The 22,770-nt window shown below is 40.7% G+C and overlaps 1 long non-coding RNA gene across 2 annotated transcripts; it reads left to right on the top strand.

Moving 5' to 3' along the window:
* The first annotated feature begins 4,771 nt into the window (after positions 1–4,771).
* LOC142181193 (uncharacterized) lies at positions 4,772–16,981 on the top strand. 2 transcript variants are annotated; one of them, XR_012709644.1, is made up of 3 exons: positions 4,772–5,293; positions 8,944–15,818; positions 16,688–16,981. It is a non-coding gene; the product is annotated as an uncharacterized LOC142181193 (long non-coding RNA). The 2 variants fall into 2 exon arrangements; XR_012709643.1 differs by having other exon boundaries at positions 16,583–16,981.
* The last annotated feature ends 5,789 nt before the right edge of the window (positions 16,982–22,770 follow it).

Genomic DNA, 22,770 nt, shown 5'->3' with positions numbered 1-22,770 from the left:
TGTCCACAATGCACCACCATATGCTCCACACCCACAAAGCCCGCGATGACCCACACCACTTCCCCAAATGTCTTACCCACCCCCACGAGCCTGCCAAAAACCCCCTGGATCAGGTTTCCGGCCCAATCAAGCATTTAAGAATGAGAGGTTGCTGAAAAAAGAAAAGGCTTTCACCCCTATTGGAGAATCCTATGCAAGTTTGTTCCAAAAGTTGAAGCAAGTGGACATATTGAAGTCGATTCATATAAAAATGCCAAACCCTCTGTCAAAGAAGTTTGATTTTTCTCAAAGGTGCGCATATTGCTCAGATGCACCGGGGCATGACATAGAGAAGTGTTGGAATCTGAAGAAAGCAATTCAGAAGCTTATTGATGTTGGTGACATTGTCGTGCAAAATCCAGATGTAGCAGACACTAGCCAAAGTCCATCGCATGTTCATAATGAGACGCATATGGTGAGTATGATTTGTTTTGAAAAGGAATATAAGAATTCTTCTGAGATCCTCGAAGGTCCACGTGCTGCAAAGTTTTTAGTGCTATCAGAGGTTGATCTTAAGAATGAGCCAGTAAAGGGAACCCAAAAGCAATTTGTTAAGAACAATGTGATGGAAGTTTGTGAAGGTCCTAGTAATGTTGATGCGGAATTCAGTGGCTAAGATGCCGAGCTTGGCAATTGGAAAGACGCTCCTTTCTTGGTTAGCCAGGGAGGAGTTTTGGTGGTTTATTTTGTTGTCATTTCTGTTATCCGGGTTATTTCACGGTTGTAATCCAGACATTGTCTTGTAATTCAAACCCTTCTATCCTTTTATTTTGTCTAGTTCCTTTAGTCGTAGTATCTCACTTAGTGTTTTCTAGGTTTGTAACCCAGTCTAGTTTGTCTGTTTTGTTGTCCAAACCCTTTCACCATATGTCTAATGCAATTTTCTGTTTTCTGTTATTTCTAGTCATTTTTGTTTAGTTCTATTTTCCTTTTATAGTCCTTTTCCTGTTGACTCTAGTGACATGACATGCACGCGTAGTTCTCAGCCTGATTTTAAAAGTCAGTTTAGTCACGAAGCAATGAAACAATGTTGAAAATGTAGGGACATTGGAGGGAAATAAGTGAAGGCATTTTGAGGTCACTTCAAGCCCGAATTGTGTGAAACTGGGGCAGATAGAACATAAAAATACACTATTGAAATGCACCATGCTGCATCGGGTGAAGATAACGGCAAGTTTGCCGCAAATTTGTAGGGGGCCGTCCGTGGTAGTGAGAGTGAGAGTGTTGTCTAATGATACTTTGTATGTAATAGACGTAGAAGGCGAATGTGTGGATATGGTCATCAAGTCTGGCGCAATCAAAAGATGTTACGAATGTTTTCCTAGGTTTGTTTAATTGTGTTGTTTGTAATTGGCATGTTTTGAAGATTGGAATGACGAAGACATTTTTGTTCTGCTATCTAAACACCTTATCCTTACCCCTTTGAGTCTTGTTTATTTTCTTTCATACCCCTCTTTCGGAATCAGTAGCAAAGATCAGAAACACAAGTGTGAAAGATAAGTAAAGGAAAAGGAGAAAAGAAAAGAACGAAAAGAGAGAGAAGAAAAATGAAAATAAAAAAAAAAGAAAAAAAAAGGAAAAAAAAGAGAAAGAAAAGAATGATAAGAAAAAAAAGAAAAAAAAACAACAAAAAGAGAAAAAGAAAGCAAAAAAGAGAAAGAAAAGAAAGAGAAAAGAGAAAATCACAACAACAAAGTAATTCATATGTCATGAACTACGTTCGACCTGATTCCTTTTAAGGATACGTAGGCAGCCTCACGGTTCGGTCTCATCAAAATAAAAATCCAAAAGTCCCCAAGCAAGAAACTGGGGCAGAAGTTGTGGTTGTTGTAAGAAATCTGATTCCGAAAGTTGTAATTTTGAACCCATGTGAATTGTTTTGAGCCTTTGATATCCTTTCTTTTTAACCCTATCCAAAAGCCCACATTACGGTCCAAAGAAAGACCTTCCGATCAGTCTTCGAGAGATGCCAAGTCAAGCAAGGAGAGGTAATTCATATCAGGGGCAACATTCTGGTCCAAGCAGAAAATAATGAAAATGAGAGAGTCTTATTGGTGAAAACCCTCATGGGCACCGTAGGGTGACGAGAGCTGAGAGAAATCCAAAAATGAGAAAGTCTTATTGGTGAAAACCCTCGCGGGCACCATAAGGCGACGGTAAGTTGAGAGAAAGAACAAAATGAGAGAGGCTTGATGGTGAAAACCCTTCGGGCACTACAAGTCGAATAAGGATTGTGAATCAGATTGGATGATCGGAGCATTGAAGCCCAGTTTCACGGTTTAGAGGTATAACAGGAGTTGAACAACAGACTTGCTCAACAGAATAGGCTACAGGTGCATTTCATGGTCATTAGAGTTGGTATCCACATCTGATAGGCTTCTACTTTGTAGTTTTCTTGTTAGGAATCATCTCTTTCCTTTGTCCTTTACTTCGTTCCTTTTGTCTTGTTTACTTCCTCTTCCTGAGTCTGTTTGGTCAAAATAAGTGAGAAATGACTTCAAAACTTGCCACCAGCTTTCCAATTGCACAAAACAGGATCTGGCCAGCACATCAAAGTGGCATAAGTTAGGAAAGAACAACAAGCGCACTGAGTTGGTAGCAATCAACATGCTTTGGGGTCCATGAAAAATACAAAGGTTTGGTATATTTCAATTCGTGAACAGTGCAACAGATGGAGGGTGTAGGGTGAACGGATCAAAGGTATTTTCCGTGATAAGATTGACAAAGAAAGTGGTTAACCAGTGACAAGCAAGGTCTTCCAAGCAGAAATCAAAGTTATCATGGCACGTGATGGAGCAATAGACCTCAAGGACAAGGCTAGTGGTTTAAGCAAGAAAGAACAATATACGTACTGAGTAGGTGGCAATTGGCGCACTTTGGGATTCATGTGAGACACAAAGGTTTGGTAAATGTCAGTTCATGAGCAATGCAACAGATAGAGGGTATTGGGTCTGAACGGAGAAGAGGTATTTTCTGTGATAAGGATGACAGAGAAAGTGGTTAGCAAGGTCTTCGAGTGGAAATCAAAGTTATCATGGCAAGGGAAGGAGAAATAGACCTCAAGGCCAATGCTAGTAGGTTAAGTCAGGAAAGAACAACATGCACATTGAGTGGATAGTAATTGATGTGCTTTGGGATTCATGTGAAACACAAAGTTTGGTAAATGTCAGTTTATGAGCAATGCAACATATAAAGGGAATTGGGTCTGAACGGAGAAGGGGTATTTTCTGTGACAAGGATGACAGAGAAAGTGGTTAGACCATAAGCAAGCAAGGTCCTCGAGCGGAAATCAGTTATCATGGGAAGTGAAGGAGCAATCGCCCTCAAAGTCAAGGCCACAAACTAACCACCACATTTTAAACTGACAAAATTTTTCTTTGATTTAAACAGGGGCAGGAAATTTCAGTTGTTTCGGAGAAACCCTCCACGGAGAAAGGCAGTCACCAAACAGGTTTGATTTTTGATTTTCAGGACCCTCCTGGAAAATAGGACCTAGTTCAGAAATAGCGTAATCTAGCATAAATGTATCCCGAAGGAATATAAGCTGGTTTAGAAGTTTGCATGTTCGAGATAAGATTCAATTAGGAGTTTTCAGGACCCTCCTAAATAATGGGACTTAGCTTTATGATTCCAATTAGATAATAACATTTAGCGTAAGTGAATCCAAATGCAAGAAGTTGATGGAAGATATGAACTGCTTAAGACATGGTGGAAGTCACAAGCATTACGCGTCCGGTCTTGATCCAAAAAGCTGTAGAAGAACGAGCTAGCACCTGCAGCTAACAAGCGCCAAGGTTCAAATCTAAAGTCTGCATGAAGAACCATTCAAGACTCAAGATCAAGCTTCAGAAGACTTATAGATAGGAATCTTGTAACTCGTAGTTGACAGGTTTAGTTAGTCTTTTTCATTTGATTTTTTGATGTAATAATAGGAACCGCGGACCGGAACCTCGGCGGAACGGCACCTCGACTGGATCTCCACCTCGGCTTATTTTGTCATCTCACTCATCTCTGAACTACACGTGGCCTGATTACTTTATAGCCAAGGATATGTAGGCAACTCAGATACTACGGCTCGGTCACGTTCCCTTTTTCCTAGTTTTAGTCCCTCCAAATAAGAGTCGGGTCAAAAAACATGTCTAGTCATTCGTTGTCTGAAAACTCTTCGCGTTTCCAGTCAAAGAGGGGCAGCTATAGACATGCGATTTTTTACCCTCCCCAAGATTTTATATATTTTAGCGTGTAAATATTTAGTTTACGCCTAATATGGCTATTTCAACTCATTTTGACTCTTTTACTTTATTTTGTCACAAGAAAAATGAAAGTCACAAAAAATATATTTTAGTTTATGTATTTTTCATAATTTGTTTTAAAAAAGATATATAAAGTATAATATATAAAAATGGTACCTTATTTTTATCTTTATATAATTTTGAAAACACAAAAATAGTTTCATGTTTAGTTTAATTAATTAGGATTAGCTTTGGATTGTGTAGTATTTTTATCTTATTTTAAAAGGAGTCAATTAAGGTGTTGGATCACAATTTTAAGAATTTTAGAGCCCAGTTTTTGGCCCAATTTGGATTAATCCATTAAGCCTAGGGACCCTTCTAGACTCTTCTTTGGAACAAAAACAAATAAAAAAGACCCTAAGGACCTAATACACAAAAGACCTAGGAACTAATGGGCAAAATACATCAAAATACACCTAATACTAGACTCTACCTATAAATTAATGCTTAAAAAAATAAAAAGGGGAGGAGGAGTCGCGTCTGAACAAAAATAGAGAGAGCCCCATCGACTTGATCTTCTCCTTCAGAGAAGAGGTGGCAAAATTCCATGGCTCCTTCCTAATCACAAACGACCAGCATCCCTAGAACTACTGCCATCAGCCATCGACCCAAACTAAAGACCCCTGAAACCAGCGACCCACCTTCTGAACCTCTCGAGAATCGCCGGAAAAAGAGACCCCGCCTGCCAGAACTCCTCCAATCTTCCCCAGTCGCTGCTCCTCACTGCTCTCTCACACACACACCAACAGAAGCGAAAATAGAGTGAGAGGGGGACGACCTGATTTTTAATCCAACAAAAATAAGCAGAGAAGCTTCTGCCTCTCCCCTTCGGTTTCAATTTCGACTTTCAGCTTCAATTTCATAGAGTCCATCGTTGAAGTCCATCCGGTGAGTTGTTCGGGGTTGAGGGTTGGAGACGTTCGAGATCGTCGAGTCCCCGTTCCATTTGTGGTCATTTTCTGGTTCGTTTCTTCCCTTACTCTGTTTTGGTGTGATTGAAAGTATAATAAGAATAGTAGAGGTTGAATTTCGGGAACCGATTTGGTAGTTGTAAGAAACTTGGTGTTTTGCTTATCGTGTGATGCTATATTCTGTCGAATGGTCTTTTAAATTTGGTGTTTGTCGCAAATCTGTCAACCATGAAATTCGAATCTCTGATTCGTTGAAGTGTTTGAGCCTCTGCGGTTTTGTCACAAAATTCTCTATTACTAGCAATATGTTGCAAGATTGGCAATTATCATGTTTTATCTTGTCTTAATGTTATTTCTGATTTGTTGGTTTAGATTTGTTTTACTTTTTTTTTCATTTTACTGGTGGTGTTTGATATCTCTTTGGAGTGCTTGGTGAAATTAGCGTAAAGGAATTAAGCCTGATGCATCTGTAAACGATTTCAACAGGATGAACTAGCTCTAATTTGTGGTTTGTTTATTTACTGCCTATAGCCGATTATCTACAAGGATCGAGTGGCTATTTGATTAAGGAGCATATATAATTTTCCTTTGTTTTGTCTTCACTGGCTATTAAAGTCAGGTAGTTGAAATAAAATTTGTGGATATAATACTTCAAAGTTCGAATTTCATTTCTGTGCTAGCGGACCTCGATCTCGTGGAATGTCGATTTAATCGGGTGCCAGTAGTTTGATGAATTTCGAGCTGCCAGCACTGATTCCAACCCGACATCGTAGCCCGCTTTAGACGCGTAACTAAATCATCACGACTACGGGTACGGTTCCCGTGACGTAGTTGTGATACTTCATTTCAACTTAGTTTTAAATATGAATATCCGTAGTTCACTTAATTGAATGCCTTTTCTTTAATAAAGTCGAGGCGTGCCATTTAGCGAATTTTCCATGGCCCTCGCAAAGTTAAAACGCGTAGTTGCTTAGGCACGTTATTTTAATAATTTACCTTCCTAAACTCGCGTGTGCATTTCATGTGACCCAAATCAAATCTTAAAACGTTGACTAAAATGTGTTTAGGATTGCGGGTGCATTTCATGTGGCGCGATCTAAAGACACATTTTAAACGACGTTCAATCTTCTTTAAAAATTAAATAAAAGCAGTTAAAAGTTAAAATTTGCACATAGGTTCATAATCGTTAAAATTCAGATAATTAAGCTGAATATAACAGTTAAGCGACCGTGCTAGAACCACGGAACTCGGGAATACCTAACACCTTCTCCCGAGTTAGCAGAATTCCTTACTCGGATTTCTAGTTCGCGGACCGTAATACATAGTCAATCTATTCCTCGATTCGGGATTTGAACCGGTGACTTGGGACACCATAAATTATCCCAAGTGACGACTCTGAATTTAATAAATAAAATAATCTCGTTTCGATTGTCGCTTAAATTGGAAAAATTCCCTTATACCCTTCCGGGGTGTAGGTAAAAAGGAGGTGTGATAACACTTATTCCCTAAATGAGAGCTTAAGTTTTAGAAATTTGACCGTAGTTGGAATAGCGTGAAGACGGCCTCGAAATGGAATTCTGATGGTTCGTTAGCTCCGTTGGGTGATTTCGGGCTTAGGGGCGTATTCAGATTGTGTTTTGGAGGTCCGTAGCTAATTTAGGTTTGAAATGCCGAAAGTCGAATTTTGAAGTTTCCGTTTCGATGGTGAGATTTTGATCCGAGGGTTGGAATGGAATTCCGGAAGTTGGAGTGGCTCCGTAGTGTTGAATGTGACGTGTGTGCAAAATTTCAGTTCATTCAGACGAGGTTTGATAGACTTTTTGATCGAAAGCGTAAATTTAGAGTTTTGGAGTTCTTAGGCTTGAATCTGTGGTTGATTCATCGTTTTGATGTTGTTTTAGGTGTTTTGAGGATTGGTATAAGTTTGGATAGTGGTATTAGACTTGTTTCTGTTTTTAGTTGAGGTCCCGGGGGCCTCGGGATGGTTTCGGAAGGTTGTCGGAAGAATTGGGAGTTGTTTGAGCAACATCTTCTATCATAACCGCATCTACGGTTGGGTCCCGCAGGTGCATAGCCGCAGAAGCGGTGGTATCATCGCAGAAGTGGAAAGGGGAGAACCAGCAGGAGCCGCATAAGTGGGAGCTTCACCGCAGAAGCGGTACCGCATCTGCGTATGGGAAGTCGTAGGTGCGGAAAGCTGAGTTTAGTGAGCTGTCGTAGATGCGACCTTTGTTCCGCAAAAACGGGACCGCAGGTGCGGTCCCATGACCACCGAAGCGGATTAGCTGGGCAGAACATATAAATAGTTGTCTTCGCGAATTTGAGTTATTTTTCACTTCTTTTCAAACGGGAAGAAGCCTTGGGGAGCATTTTCAAGGGAGATTTTCAGAGGAATTCATTGGGGTAAGGTCTTTGGTCCTTAAACTCGTTATTGAGGTGATTTTTAGCATTGTAAGCATGAAAATTTAAGGAAAATCAGTGGTAATTTGGGTGTTAGGGCTTGATTAATTAGAGACATTTGAGTGATGATTTGAGGGATCATTTGAGGTCCGATTTTGGTACTTTTGGTATGACTGAACTCGTGAGAGTGTGAGAATTCTGAAAATGTAAATTTTACCCGATTTCGAGACGTGGGTCTGAGGAGCATTTTGGTCATTTGACTTAATTTCGCGTATTAGCTTAGAATTTCTTTGTAGAATCAGTTACTTGAAGTGTTATTTATGTTATGCAATTGAATTGAATAGATTTGGGCCATTTGGAGTCGAGTACTCATGGCAAGAACGTGGTTTCGGGTTGACTTTGAGCCGGTTCGAGGTAAGTGGCTTGTCTAACCTTGTGGAGGGGGACCTTCTCCTTAGGATTTGGTATTATTGATAATTAAAATGCCTTTTACGTTAGGTGAAGAGTGCGTACTTGTGCTAATTGTTGAAAATCCGATTTTCATTAAGTAATTACTAGTATGTTTCTCTTCTTGTTTATACTACTTGAAATTTAAGCTTGTTGTTAGCTTATGAAAGCATGTCTAGTTGACTTAATTGCCTTACTTGCTCAAGCTGCCTTATTTGGATTGTGTGCAGCATGCTAGGTTAGAAATACCTGTTTTACCTTGGTATGGAACTTGAATTGAACTGTGTACTCTTCTTGTTGTTGCTATGTGTTTAGTTTGGCACTACGGGACGGTATCCCGGGAGATCCCCCTGTATGTTTACTTTGGGACTACGGAACGGTATTCCGGGAGATCCCCCTACATATTTACATTGGAACTATGGGACTGCACCCGGTAGATTCCCCCTGTACCGAGTGTTTACATTTGTGACTACGGATCGATATTCCGGGAGATCCCTTCGCATTATGAGTTGGACTACGGGATGGTATCTTGGAGATCCACTGGATATTTATATTTGGGACTATAGGACGGTATCCTGGGAGATCCTCGGTTGTTATCATTGTGCTGAGCTGCATTTCTTTTTGTGTTTACTTGGCCTCTATGGTAGTTGTTGTTGTCCTTTATATCCTGTGTTACTTTTACTATTGTACTTATCTATACTGTTTTTGTTCTATTCTGTTAAACCTTATATTTTATTTAACCTCATTAGGGCCCTGACCTTCCTCGTCACTACCCGATCGAGGTTAGGCTTGGCACTTACTGAGTACCGTTGTGGTGTACTCATGCCTTTTCTGCGCATGTTTTTCATGTGCAGATCCATGTACTTCCACTCAGACTTATCACGCTTGAGACGAGACACTTGTAGAGACTCTGAGGTATATCTGTCGCGTCCGCAGACCGAAGAGTTCATTTCTACTCCCCCTTTTTGTACTAGCCCTTCTGTACTTTCGTTTCTTTGTTAGATATTCTTGAGTTAGATGTTTGTAGACATTCAAAGGCTTGTGATCATGAGATTACGGGTTTTGGGAAATGTTATTAGTTTCGAGAGTTGTTATTGTGTATGTCGAGCAAAACTTTAAACTCCGTTTTATTTCACTATTTTGGTTTTTAATTATTTCTTCCGCAATTGTTGTTTATATTCCGCATTGTTAGTCTTACCTAGTTGTAGAGACTAGGTGTCATCACGGTGGTTCACAGAGGGCGAACCGGGGTCGTGACAAGTTGGTATCAGAGTTCTAGCTTCATAGGAGTCATGAATCACAAGCCGGTTTATTAGAGTCTCGTTTATCGGTACGGAGACGTCTACACTTATCTACGAGAGACTATGTAACTATTAGGAAAATTCCACTTTATTTGATTTCCTTGTTGTGCGAGATTTAAACTTTTTTCTTCTATTCTCTCATAGATGGTGAGGACACGTGCTACCCGAGATGATCAGGAACTCGCGCCCCTACTGTAGCCATCAGAGGCCAGGGCCGGTGTAGAGGCCGAGGACATGCATGTGGTGCAGCCAGAGCACCCGCGCGAGCTGCCACCGAGGTACCACCAGCAGTTCCAGCCGGATTCCAAGCACCTGATATGCCTACTTTGGCTCAAACAGGGTTGCTTCCCCTTGCTGAGTCACATCTCAGGCCGGGGGAAAAGCATAGACTCATACCGCCCGCACTCCTAAGAAGCGAGTGCATGTTGATCAGGTCCCAGAGATTATTTCTATATAGCCTGTAGCCCCAGGTCAGCCCAAGGACAGGGCAGAGGCTTCAGAGGATGAGCAGCAGAGACTTGATGGGTTCAAGAAGTATGATCCTCCGGTATTCAGTGGGTTAGCATCAAATGATTCCTTAGGATTTCTGGAGGAGTGTCACCGTATCCTCCGCACTATGGGTAACTCAGGATTGAGTGGGGTTTCTTTCACTGCCTTCTAGCTTCGAGGAGCCGCCTATGAGTGGTGGTGCACCTATGAGTTAGACAGTTCGAACGAGGCTGCTTCACTGACTTGGACTCAGTTTTCAGATATGTTCCTGAGAGAGTTTGTTCCTCAGAGCCTCAAGGACGCATGGCGCGTAGAGTTTGAGCATTTGCGCTAGGGTGCTATGATTGTCTCAGAGTATGCTGTCCGTTACACTAGCTTGGCAGACATGCACCGACCTTGGTTTCTACTGTTCGCGAGAGGGTTCGCCGGTTTATTGATGGGCTTATTCCCAGCATCAGGTCTAACATGGCTCGTCAGTTGGAGATGGATATTTCTTATCTGCAGGTGGTGAGCATTGCTAGGAGGATTGAGGGTATGCATGCTAGGGAGAGAGAGGAGAAAGAGGCCAAGAGGTCTCGAGAGTCGGGCCATTATTCTGGTGTTCGTGCCCCAGCAGGTCGTCATGGTAGGTGTTATATGAGTCGCCCCGTTCATTCAACTCTTCCAGCAACCAGTGGTATTCCAGCTCCCCCTAGGCCCTAGGAGCCTTATTATGCACCTCCAGTATCTAGTGCACCTCCTGCGTGGGGTGCTTTCAGTGGTCAATCCAGCAGACCTAGACCGAGCTAGTCATAGACGCCGCGTCCTCCTAGAGCTTGTTTTGAGTGTGGTGATACATGCCATATGGTGAGGGATTGCCCCAGACTTATGAGGGGTGAACCTCCACAGACTTCTCAGTCACAACGTGCCCCACAGAGTTCTCAGGCTATGGTTACAGCTCCAGTTGCTACCCCACCTGCTCAGCCAGCTAAAGGTGGAGGTCGGGGAGGTAGAGGTCACCCTAGATGGGGAGGTCAGGCCAGATACTATGGCCTTCCTACCCGTACCGAGGCTGTTGCCTCCGATTTTGTCATCACAGGTATTATACTAGTTTGTCACAGAGATGCATCGGTTCTATTCGATCCAGGATCCACTTACTCTTATATGTATTCTTATTTTGCTCCGCATTTGGGTGTACCTTGAGATTCTTTGAGTTCCCATGTTTATGTTTCTACTCCTGTGGGAGATTCTCTTGTTGTGGATCGCATTTATCGGTCGTGTTTGGTTGCTCTTAGTGGTTTTGAGACCAAAGCCGATTTATTATTACTCAGCATGGTAGATTTTAATATTATTTTGGGCATGGACTGGTTGTCACCCCATTATGCTATTCTTGATTGTCACGCCAAAACTGTGACGCTGGCTATGCCAGGTGTACCGCGTATTGAGTGGAAGGGTACTTTAGATCACACTCCCAGTAGAGTTATTTCTTTCCTTAAGGCTCAGTGTATGGTTGAGAAGGGGTGTGACGCGTATCTAGCTTATGTGAGAGATGTCAGTATTGATACCCCTTCAGTTGATTCAGTCCCAGTAGTACGGGATTTTCCTGATATATTTCTAGTTGATCTTCCGGGCATGTCACTCGATAGAGATATTGATTTTGGCATTGATCTATTGTCGGGCACTCAACCCATTTCTATTCCTCCGTCTTGTATGGCTCCTCCTAAGTTGAGGAGTAGAAGGATCAGTTACAGGAATTGCTTGATAAGGGTTTTTTTAGGCCCAATGTATTACCTTGGGGTGCTCCTCTCTTGTTTGTGAAGAAGAAGGATGGTTCTATGCGTATGTGCATTGATTATCGCCAGTTGAACAAAGTTACAATGAAGAACTGTTATCTTTTGCCTCATATTGATGATCAGTTTGACCAGCTTTAGGGTGCACGAGTGTTTTCTAGGACTTGCGCTCAGGTTACCATCAGTTGAAGATTCGGGAGCTAGATATCCCGAAGACTACTTTCAGGACTCGATATGGTCATTACGAGTTCCTTGTTATGTCATTTGGGCTGACCAATGCCCCAGCAGCCTTTATGCATTTGATGCGTAGTGTGTTCCGACCGTATCTTGACTCGTTCGTCATTATCTTTATTGATTATATTCTGATGTATTCCCGGAGTCAGGAAGATCATGAGCAGCACCTAAGGACAGTGCTTCAGACCTTAAGAGAAAAGAAGTTATATGCTAAGTTCTCGAAATGTGAGTTTTGGTTGGATTCTGTAGCATTCTTAGGCCATGTGGTATCGAGTGAGGGTATTCAGGTGGATCCGAAGAAAGTAGAGGCAGTGCAGAGTTGTCCCATACCATCCTCAGCTACAGAGATCCGTAATTTTCTTGGCTTGGCGAGTTATTACCGTCATTTTGTTAAGGGGTTTTCATCGATTGTAGCCTTTATGATCAGGTTGACCCAGAAGGATGTTCCATTCCAGTGGACGGAATAGTGTGAGGCGAGCTTTCAGAAGCTCAAGACAACGTTGACTACAGCCCCAAATTTGATATTGCCTACAGGTTCGGGGTCTTATACTATCTATTGTGATGCCTTGGGCATTGGCCTTGGAGCGGTATTGATGTAGGGCGGTAGGGTGATTGTATACGCGTCCAGACAGTTAAAGGTACACGAGAAGAATTAGCATGTCCATGACCTTGAGTTAGCTACCATTGTTCACGCCTTGAAGATCTGGCGTCATTATTTGTACGGTGTGCCTTGTGAGATTTATACTGATCACCAGAGCTTGCAGCATTTGTTCAAGTAGAAGGATCTTAATTTGCGCCAGAGGAGGTGGTGAGAGTTGTTGAAGGACTATGATATCACTATTTTGTATCACCTGGGCAAGGCCGATGCCTTGAGTCGCCGGGTATAAAGTTTGGGGAGTTTGGCATATTTACCAGCATCGGAGAGACCTATGGCGATGGATGTCCAGGCCTTATCCAGCCAGTTTGTGAGATTGGATCTTTCGGAGCCCAGTCGGGTCCTAGCTTGTGTGGTTCCTCGGTCTTCCTTATTTGATCGTATCAGGGAGCGTCAGTATGATGACCCTCAGTTGCTTGTCCTTAAGGACAAGGTTCAGCATGGTGATGCCAGAGCTGTGACTATTGGTGATGATATGGTATTGAGGATGCAGGGTTGGATTTGTGTACCAATGTTGATGGGTTTCGGGAGTTAATTCTAGAGGAGGCCCATAGTTCGCGGTATTCCATTCATCCGGGTGTCGCGAAGATGTATCAGGATTTGAGACAGCACTATTGGTGGAGGCGGATGAAGAAAGACATAGTTGGGTTTGTAGCTCGGTGTCTCAATTGTCAGCAGGTGAAGTATGAGCACCAAAGACCGGGTGGGTTGCTTCAGCAGATAGAGATTCCAGAGTGGAAGTGGTAGCGGATCACCATGGACTTTGTAGCTGGGCTCCCACGGACTTTGAGGAAGTTCGATGCCATTTGGGTGATTATGGATCGGCTGACCAAGTCTGTGCATTTCATTCATGTGTGTACTACTTATTCTTCGAAGCGGTTGGCGGAGATTTATATCCGGGAGATTGTTCGTCTGCATGGTATTTCAGTTTCCATCATTTCCGATAGGGGTACGTAAATCACATCGTGGTTCTGGAGGCCGTTCAGTATGAGTTGGGCACTCAGGTGGAGTTGAGCATAACATTTCACCCCCAGACGGATAGACAGTCCGAGCGCACTATTCAGATTCTTGAGGATATGCTCCGTGCGTGTGTGATTGAGTTTGCAGGGTCTTGGGATCAGTTCTTGCCACTAGCAGAGTTTGCCTACAACAACAGCTATCAGTCCAGCATTCAGATGACACTGTATGAGGCTTTATATGGTAGGCGGTGTAGATCCCCGGTGGGTTGGTTTGACACGGGTGAGGCTAGATTATTGGGCACAAACTTGGTTCAGGATACTTTGGATAAGGTTAAAGTATTTCAGGATAGACTCCGTACAGCCCAGTCCAGACAGAAGAGTTACGTGGACCGGAAGGTTCATGATGTTTCCTATATGGTTGTAGAGCGGGTCTTACTTCGGGTTTCACCTATGGAGGGCCTTATGAGATTTGGGAAGAAAGGGAAGTTGAGTCCGAGGTTTATTGGCCCTTTTGAGATATTGCGGCGTGTTGGGGAGGTTGCTTATGAGCTTGCCTTACCTCCCAGCTTGGCAGGAGTTCATCCGGTATTTCATGTTTCGATGCTCCGGAGGTATCACGGTGATCCGTTGCACGTGTTGGATTTCAGTTCGGTCTAGTTGGACAAGGATCTATCTTATGTTGAGGAGCCAGTGGCAATATTGGACAGGAAGGTTATAAAGTCGAGGTCAAAGAATATTGTATCAGTAAAGGTTCAGTGGCGGGGTCAGCCGGTTGAGGAGGCGGCCTGGGATACCGAGCAGGACATGCGCAGCCATTACCCTCATCTTTTCACTACTTCAGGTATGTCTCTATGCTCGTTTGAGGACGAACGAATGTTTAAGTGTGGGAGGATGTAATGACCTGGCCGGTCATTTTAAGAATTAATGCCTCGATCCCCTATTAACTATTTTCCCCGTGTTTGTTTCTGCTATTGTGAGTTGCCGGGAGAAATTATTTGGAGTTTCGGAGATTTTGGGACACTTAGTCCCTAAATGAGAGCTTAAGTTTTGGAAATTTGACCGTAGTTGCAACACTGTGAAGACGGCCTCGGAATGGAATTTCGATGGTTTCTTTAGCTCCGTTGGGTGATTTCGGTCTTAGGGGTTTGGAGGTCCGTAGCTAATTTAGGCTTGAAATGCCGAAAGTCAAATTTTAAAGTTTCCGGTTCAATAGTGAGATTTTGATCCGAGGGTCGGAATGGAATTTCGGAAGTTGGAGTAGCTCCGTAGTGTTGAATGTGATGTGTGTGCAAAATTTCAGGCCATTCGGACGAGGTTTGATAGACTTTTTGATCGAAAGTGTAAATTTAGAGTTTTGGAGTTCTTAGGCTTCAATCTATAGTTGATTTGTCGTTTCGATGTTGTTTTAGGTGTTTTGAGGATTGGTATAAATTTGGGTAGTAGTATTAGACTTGCTTGTGTTTTTGGTTGAAGTCCCGGGGGCCTCGGGATGGTTTCGGAAGGTTGTCGGAAGAATTGGGAGTTGTTTGAGCAGCATCTTCTGTCATAACCGCACCTGCGGTTGGGTCCCGCAGGTGCGTAACCGCAAAAGCAGTGGTATCATCGCAGAAGTGGAAAGGGGAGAACCGGCAAGAGCGGCAGAAGCAGGAGCTTCACCGCAGAAGCAGTACCGCATCTGCGTATGGGAAGTCGTAGGTGCGGAAAGCTGAGTTTAGTGAGTTTTCGCAGATGCGACCTTTGTTCCGCAAAAGCGGGACCGTAGGTGCGGTCCTATGACCACAGAAGCGGATTAGCTGGGCACAACATATAAATAGTTGCCTTCGCGAATTTGAGTTATTTTTCACTTCTTTTCAATCGGGAAGAAGCCTTGGGGAGCATTTTCCAGAGAGATTTTCAGAGGAATTCTTTGGGGTAAGGTCTTTGGTCCTTAAACTCATTATTGAGGTGGTTTTTATCATTGTAAGCATGAAAATTTAAGGAAAATCAGTGGTAATTTGGGGGTTAGGGCTTGATTAATTAGAGACATTTGAGTGATGATTTGAGGTACCATTTGAGGTCCAATTTTGGTACTTTTGGTATGACTGAACTCATGAGAGTGTGAGGATTCTGAAAATGTAAATTTTACCCGATTTCGAGACGTGGGTCTAAGGGGCATTTTGGTTATTTTACCTAATTTTGCGTATTCGCTTAGAATTTCTTTGTAGAATCAGTTACTTGAAGTGTTATTTACGTTATGCAGTTGGATTGAATAGATTTGGGCCATTTGGAGTCGAGTACTCATGGGAAGAACGTGGTTTCGGGTTGACTTTGAGCCGGTTCGAGGTAAGTGGTTTGCCTAACCTTGTGTGGGGGACCTTCCCCTTATGATTTGGTATTATTGATAATTAAAATGCCTTGTACGTGAGGTGACGAGTGCGTACTTGTGCTAATTGTTGAAAATTCGATTTTCATTAAGTAATTACTAGTATGTTTCTCTTCATGTTAAGTCTGTTGTTAGCTTAGGAAAGCATGTCTAGTTGACTTAATTGCCTTACTTACTCAAACTGCCTTATTTGGATTACATGCAGCATGCTAGGTTAGAAATACCTATATTACCTTAGTATGGAACTTGATTGAACTGTGTACTCTTCTTGTTGTTGTTGTGTGTTTACTTTGGGACTACGGGACTGTATCCCGGGAGATCCCCCTGTATGTTTACTTTGGGACTATGGAACGGTATTCCGGGAGATCCCCCTGCACATTTACATTGGAACTACGGGACTGCACCCGGTAGATCCCCCCTATACCGAGTATTTACATTTGGGACTACGGATCGGTATTCCGGGAGATCCCCTCGCATTATGAGTTGGACTACGGGACGGTATCCCGGGAGATCCACTGGATTTTTATATTTGGGACTACAGGATGGTATCCTGGGAGATCCCCGGTTGTTATCATTGTGCTGAGCTGCATTTCTTTCTATGTTTACTTGGCATCTGTGGTAGTTGTTGCTGCCCTTTATATCCTGTGTTACTTTTACTGTTGTACTTATTTATACTATTTTTGTTCTATACTGTTAAACCTTATATTTTATTTAACCTCAGTAGGGCCCTGACCTTTCTCGTTACTACCCGGCCGAGGTTAGGCTTGACAGTTACTGAGTACCGCTGTAGTGTATTCATGCCCTTTCTACGCATGTTTTTCATGTGCAGATCCATGTACTTCCACTCAAACTTATCACACTTTAGATGAGGTGCTTGTAGAGACTCCGAGGTATATCTGCCACGTCCGCAGACCGAAGAGTCCTTTTCTACTCTCCCTTTTTGTATTAGCCCTTCTGTACTTTCGTTTCTTTGTTAGATATTCTGGAGTTAGATGTTTGTAGACATTCAAAGGCTTGTGATCATGAGATTCTGGGTTTTGGGAAATGTTATTAGTTTCGAGAGTTGTTATTGTGTATACCGAGCGGCACTTTAAACTCTGTTTTATTTCACTAATTTGCTTTTTAATTATTTCTTCCACAATTATTGTTTATATTCCGCATTGTTAGGCTTACCCAGTTGTAGAGACTAGGTGTCGTTACGATGGTTCACGAAGGGCGAACCGGGGTCGTGACAATCATTTACCCTAGCTTCTATTTTTTTGGCTCCTGCATGGGCGGTGACGAATTTGTCTGCCATTTCCTCGAATGTTGCTATCGAAAGTGCTGGTAGTTGAGAGTACCATGTCTAGGCTCCCCCTGTTAAGGTTTCGCCGAACAATTCAATAGCACCGATGGTACCTGCTCTTTTGAGAGATCGTTTCCTTTTACAGCTGTAACGTAGTGGATGATGTGGTCTTCTGGATCGGTAGTACCATCATATATCTTTAAGTAGGGTGGATGAATCGACCAACATCGCATTTTAGCAGCAACTTTAGAGCGCCTGGTATTTTGTCAACTCTCTCTTGGTGTTCCTTCATTAGGTCACGGAGTGCCTTATTCTCATTTTCCATCTCCTCCATTTTCTTTAAAACAGCTGCAAGCGTATCATTGCCTGCGTCATTAGCAACATAAGTGTTACCTGTACGGAGGGCGTCTTGCTTACCCTCGTTTATCGTGACATCTGTATGTGCCACATTCCTATCATCCCTTTGGGCAGGTTTGTCAAGTATGGTGTTCCGAGCACTTGTTAGCCATTCTTCCAGTAGTCTTCTTACTGCCGGTGGTGCCTCTCCTGTTGCAGATGTGGAGGCTTCCCTTTCGCGTGAAGCAGTCACGCTTTCGTGCGGGGAGGTGAAGTGTCTCCCCCGGGTGTGATGTTTGGTGTTTCATTTTCGTTATCCTCTCTGCTATCTTCGTTTATGGTGTCTAGGAGGTTGGTTGTGATGCCTACTATGGCTTTTTGCCTTGCATCTCCTTTCCCTGCTACTACTATAGTTATCCTCTCAGGAGTCTAGATGAAACTATAATCTTAGCTAGAGAAATCCTCACAGACGGCGCCAAATTGTTTGACCCAAAAGATATTGATACTTTTTTTATTAAATCAATTAAAGAAGATGAAGAGGTAAATCTCAGTCAAGTATAATAAACTCAAGAATGAAAGATACAATGGATGAATAAGGTAGATAATATTTATTGATCTCGTGGAACCGAATGATTAAGCGTGAAAAATGACAACCTAGAATGTAGAAAGATATTACAATGAGTGCTCTTAGCCAAAAGTTCATGTCTTTTACAATGGTTTTTACTTACTATATATAAGGGACAATTCCCTCCTGAACCCTAAAAGACATATCATAAAGAATATTCGAAAGTATATTCTTACCGCCTCCTGTTGGGCCTATACTACTACAAAGGTCATGCGTCCTTTAACCGTTGTCGATCGTTGTCGTCTTCAACGGCCGAAGTCGTGCCGTGAAGATCTCGTCTCTTGTCGTATTCGTCAGTAGCCGTGGTCGTCCAAATTTGGACCTATACAGAAACTTCATTTCTTTTTTCTGTATAATTAGGGGGTTGGGAGGGATCTAAACATAAAAAAAAAAAAAAAAAAGTCAGATTAATCAAAGTCAAACATTTCTCCTTCAAGTAAAGTCAGGTCTAATTTCAAGTGCAGAAATTTCCTCGGCTCACCATTTGAACCCCCAACCGATTGAAAAAAATTGAATAAATTATAAAAAAAAAAAAAAAAAAAAACACGACCGATTGAATTTACTAAATACTACTTGTATATTTTGAGATTTGACTTATCGACTCTACAAGGTTGATGTCAATTATCGACTCTACAAGGGCCGGTTTAGAACGCATATTCTAATGATAGTGATAAAAAAAGTATTGTTTAACTAAACGTATTATCATTAATCCACGTTATTTTAGTATAGTTGCCCAATTATATCATACGCGTAACAGATCCAAAAAAAAAAGCTATTTCTCTAAATAATACAAAACCGAGGAACATGCTTGAACATTAGGAATTAAAATTACCAGTTTGTAATTTAAACGAATCGAAAAAAGAAAAAAAAAACAGTTAACGGGAAAAGCTAGAAATTTAATATTGAGATATTAACGTCCGTTGGATGAATTTTGAGATATTATCATTTTTTAAACTACAACAGTAAAAGAATCTCTCTTCAAGCTAATCTATGACTAATAATATATTGTGTCCTTATCAAAATAGATACGACTGTTATGAATAGTTTGTACATTGGATGCTACATTAGATGTTCATGTTGTAAATAACTTAAAGATTAAATCTCCTACTTTATGTCCATCATTTTTACTTTTTATGCCTATAAAAGGTCATGTAACTGCAATGGAAAGATACACCAAAGTGAAAGAAGAAAACACTTCTTCCTTCTTTCTATCTCTTCTTATTTACATTTTATTGCATTGCTTTTATTTTATAACACGTTATCAGCACGAAGCTCTAATTTTATTCTTAACTCCTCCTAAGTTGAGCCATATTTTATTAAGGTATGTATCATTATAATCATTTTATTTATGCCAGTACTTATTATATGCTCACTGTTTGCAGATTACTTGTGCGCTTGGGCATCTTAAATAGTTTAAGTACATTGCAGTGATAAAATAACTATTTCCTTCCGTGCTCAACTCTTAGAGGACCTCAAAGTCATCAAACTAGCTATGAACTAATGTCATACTTATAATATTCATGGACTCCCTCGATCAAAACATATCTTTAAGGCATTTTGAAGAACTGTGAGAAATGAATTGACAAACAATAATTTTATAGTTTAATTACTTTATATTTATTGGAACATATAAATAATGTTAGTCACGTTCGATTCTATTAACACATATATATCAATAATATAAAGTGAAATGAAACAAGTATGTAATTTCTACTTTATAGCAAAAGAATAAAATGAAATAGTAGATTGTTAACATGATATAGCTCTATTTTCATTTCTTTTACCTTAATCGTTTTGTTTTCATTAATTTTTTATTATTATAATTATTTCTCTAACTTATTCATCTTTTATGATAGTTTTCACTATGTCAAATTTATCAAAACTTGAATTTGTGGCACTTGACATCACCGGGAGGAACTATTTATCATGGGTCCTTAATGCTGAAATTCACCTTGACGCTAAAGGTCTTGAAAATACTATTATACAAGGAAATGAAGCATCACATCAGGATAAAGCGAAGACCATGATTTTCCTTCGTCATCATCTACATGAACAGTTAAAAACTGAATATTTAACCGTAAAAGATCCACTTGAATTATGGATTACTTTGAAGGATCAGTATGCCCACCTAAAACTTACGGTATTACCGAAAGCTCGGTATGAGTGGATACATTTAAGGTTGCAAGACTTTAAAATCGTAAATGAGTATAATTTTGCTATCTTTAAAGTAAGTTCTCTATTAAAATTATGTGGAGACACTATCACAGATGAGGACTTATTGGAAAAAAAAATTCTACTTTTTACGCTTCAAATGTGGTGAAATAACAACAATACCGTGAAAAGGTTTTAAGAAATATTCTGAGTTAATCACATGCCTACTTGTGGCAGAGCAGAATAATACTCTATTAATAAAAAATCATGAAGCTCATCCCACTGGGTCAGCTCCATTTCCGGAAGTGAATGTTGTAGCAGCATATGATAAGTTTGAAAGAAAACAAAATAATTACCGTGGTCGTGGACATGGTCGTAAACGTGGACGTGGCAGGGGGCGAAACAATTATCGTCATTATGGTCGTGGTCATTCTGCTTGTCTTTCATATTTCTTATGATCTATTATTTGTCTTTTATTTAATGAAGAATATGAAAATTCCCCAGTCTTCAATTGGACTCAAAATTAATAAAGATGATATATGTCTTCTGGATAGTACTACAACACACACTATTTTAAAAGATAAGAGATATTTCTCTTATTTGGTAATAAAAGAAGCGAATGTTAATACAATATCCGGTAGTACAAGATTAATTGAAGGTTCTGAAAGAGCCAATTTATTACTATCAGGAGGAACAAATTTGGCTATTGATGAAGCACTATATTGTAGTAAATCTCAAAGAAACTTATTAAGTTTCAAAGATATTCACCAAAATGACTATCATATTGAGACTACAAATGATGAAAAGATTGAATATCTTTATATTACTACAATAATATCGGTAAGAAATATGTGCTTGAAATGTTACCTGCTCTTTCCTCCGGCTTATACTACATAAGTATTAGCAGGATTGAAACACATGCCGTAGTAAACGAGAAGTTTACTAATCAAGATAATTTTATTATTTGGCATGACCGGTTGGGCCATCTTGGTTCTAATATGATGCGTAAAATAATTGAGAATTCACATAGACATGCAATGAAGAATCAGAAGATTCTTCAATTTAAGGAATTCTCTTGTGCTGCATGTTCTCAAAGAAAATTAATTATTAGACCATCAACTATTAAAGTTAGGATGGAATCCCTTGCATTTCTGGAACGTATACAGCGTGATATATGTGGTCTCATTCACCCTCCATGTGGATCATTCAAATATTATATGGTTTTGGTAGATGCATCTACAAGATGGTCACATGTGTGCTTACTATCAACTCGCAATATGGCATTTGCGAGATTGTTGGCTCAAATAATAAAACTAAGAGCATAATTTCCAGAGTATGCAATTAAGACAATTTGTTTTGATAATGCTGGTGAGTTTACATCCCAGGCCTTTAATGATTATTGTATTTCAACTGGGATAACAATTGAACATCCGATTGCTCATGTTCATACACAAAATAGTCTAGCAGAATCATTGATCAAACACCTCCAATTAATTGCTAGACCAATGCTTATGAGAACAAGACTTCCTATTTCAGTATGGGGTCATGCTATTTTGCACGCAGCAGTACTTGTGCGGATAAGGCCCACAAGTTATTATAAAGTCTCTCCATTGCAATTGGCTTTTGGTCAGGAGCCAAATATTTCCCATCTTAGGATCTTTGATTGTGCGATATATGTTCCAATTGCTCCACGACAACGCATAAAGATGGGTCTTCAAAGAAGGTTAGGGATACCTGTTGAAAGAAGGGTACAAGAATGATCCAATTTATCCTTGTGTCTTTATAAAAAGTTCTGGATCTGAATTTATTATAATCGCCGTGTATGTTAATGATTTAAATATCATTGGAACTCCTGGAGAGTTTCCAAAAATAGTAGACTGTTTGAAGAAAGAATTTGAAATGAAAGATCTTGGAAAGACAAAATTTTGTCATGGTCTACAAATTGAGTATATGAAAGATGGAATATTTGTCCATCAATCAACATACACCGAATTTTTTTTAAAAGCGATTCTATATAGATAAAGCAAATCCATTGAGTACCCCGATGGTTGTGAGATCACTTAATATAAAGAAAGATCCATTCCGACCTCACGAAAATGATGAAGAGCTTCTTGGTGCCGAAGTACCATATCTTAGTGCAATTGGGGCATTAATGTATCTTGCCAATAATTCCCGACCAGATATAGCTTTCTTAGTAAGCTTATTGGCAAGATTTAGTTCTTCGCCAACACAAAGACACTGGAATGGTATTAAACATATATTCAGATACCTCCAAGGGACCATTGATATGGGTTTATTTTATTCAAATGAATCCAAGCCATCATTGATTGGTTATGCAGATGCAGGATAATTGTCTGATCCACACAAAGGTCGATCTCAGACAGGCTATTTATTTACAAGTGGAGGTACAACCATATCATGGTGTTCGACAAAACAAACTATGGTTGCTACTTCTTCAAATCATGCAGAGATAATAGCCATTCACGAAGCAAGTCGAGAATGCGTTTGGTTAAGA

This window comes from Nicotiana tabacum, chromosome 5 (genome assembly GCF_000715075.1).
Source record: "Nicotiana tabacum cultivar K326 chromosome 5, ASM71507v2, whole genome shotgun sequence".
Lineage (NCBI taxonomy): Eukaryota > Viridiplantae > Streptophyta > Magnoliopsida > Solanales > Solanaceae > Nicotiana > Nicotiana tabacum.
Note: the sequence above shows the minus strand (reverse complement) of the source record. Positions and strands in the feature narration are given on the sequence as shown.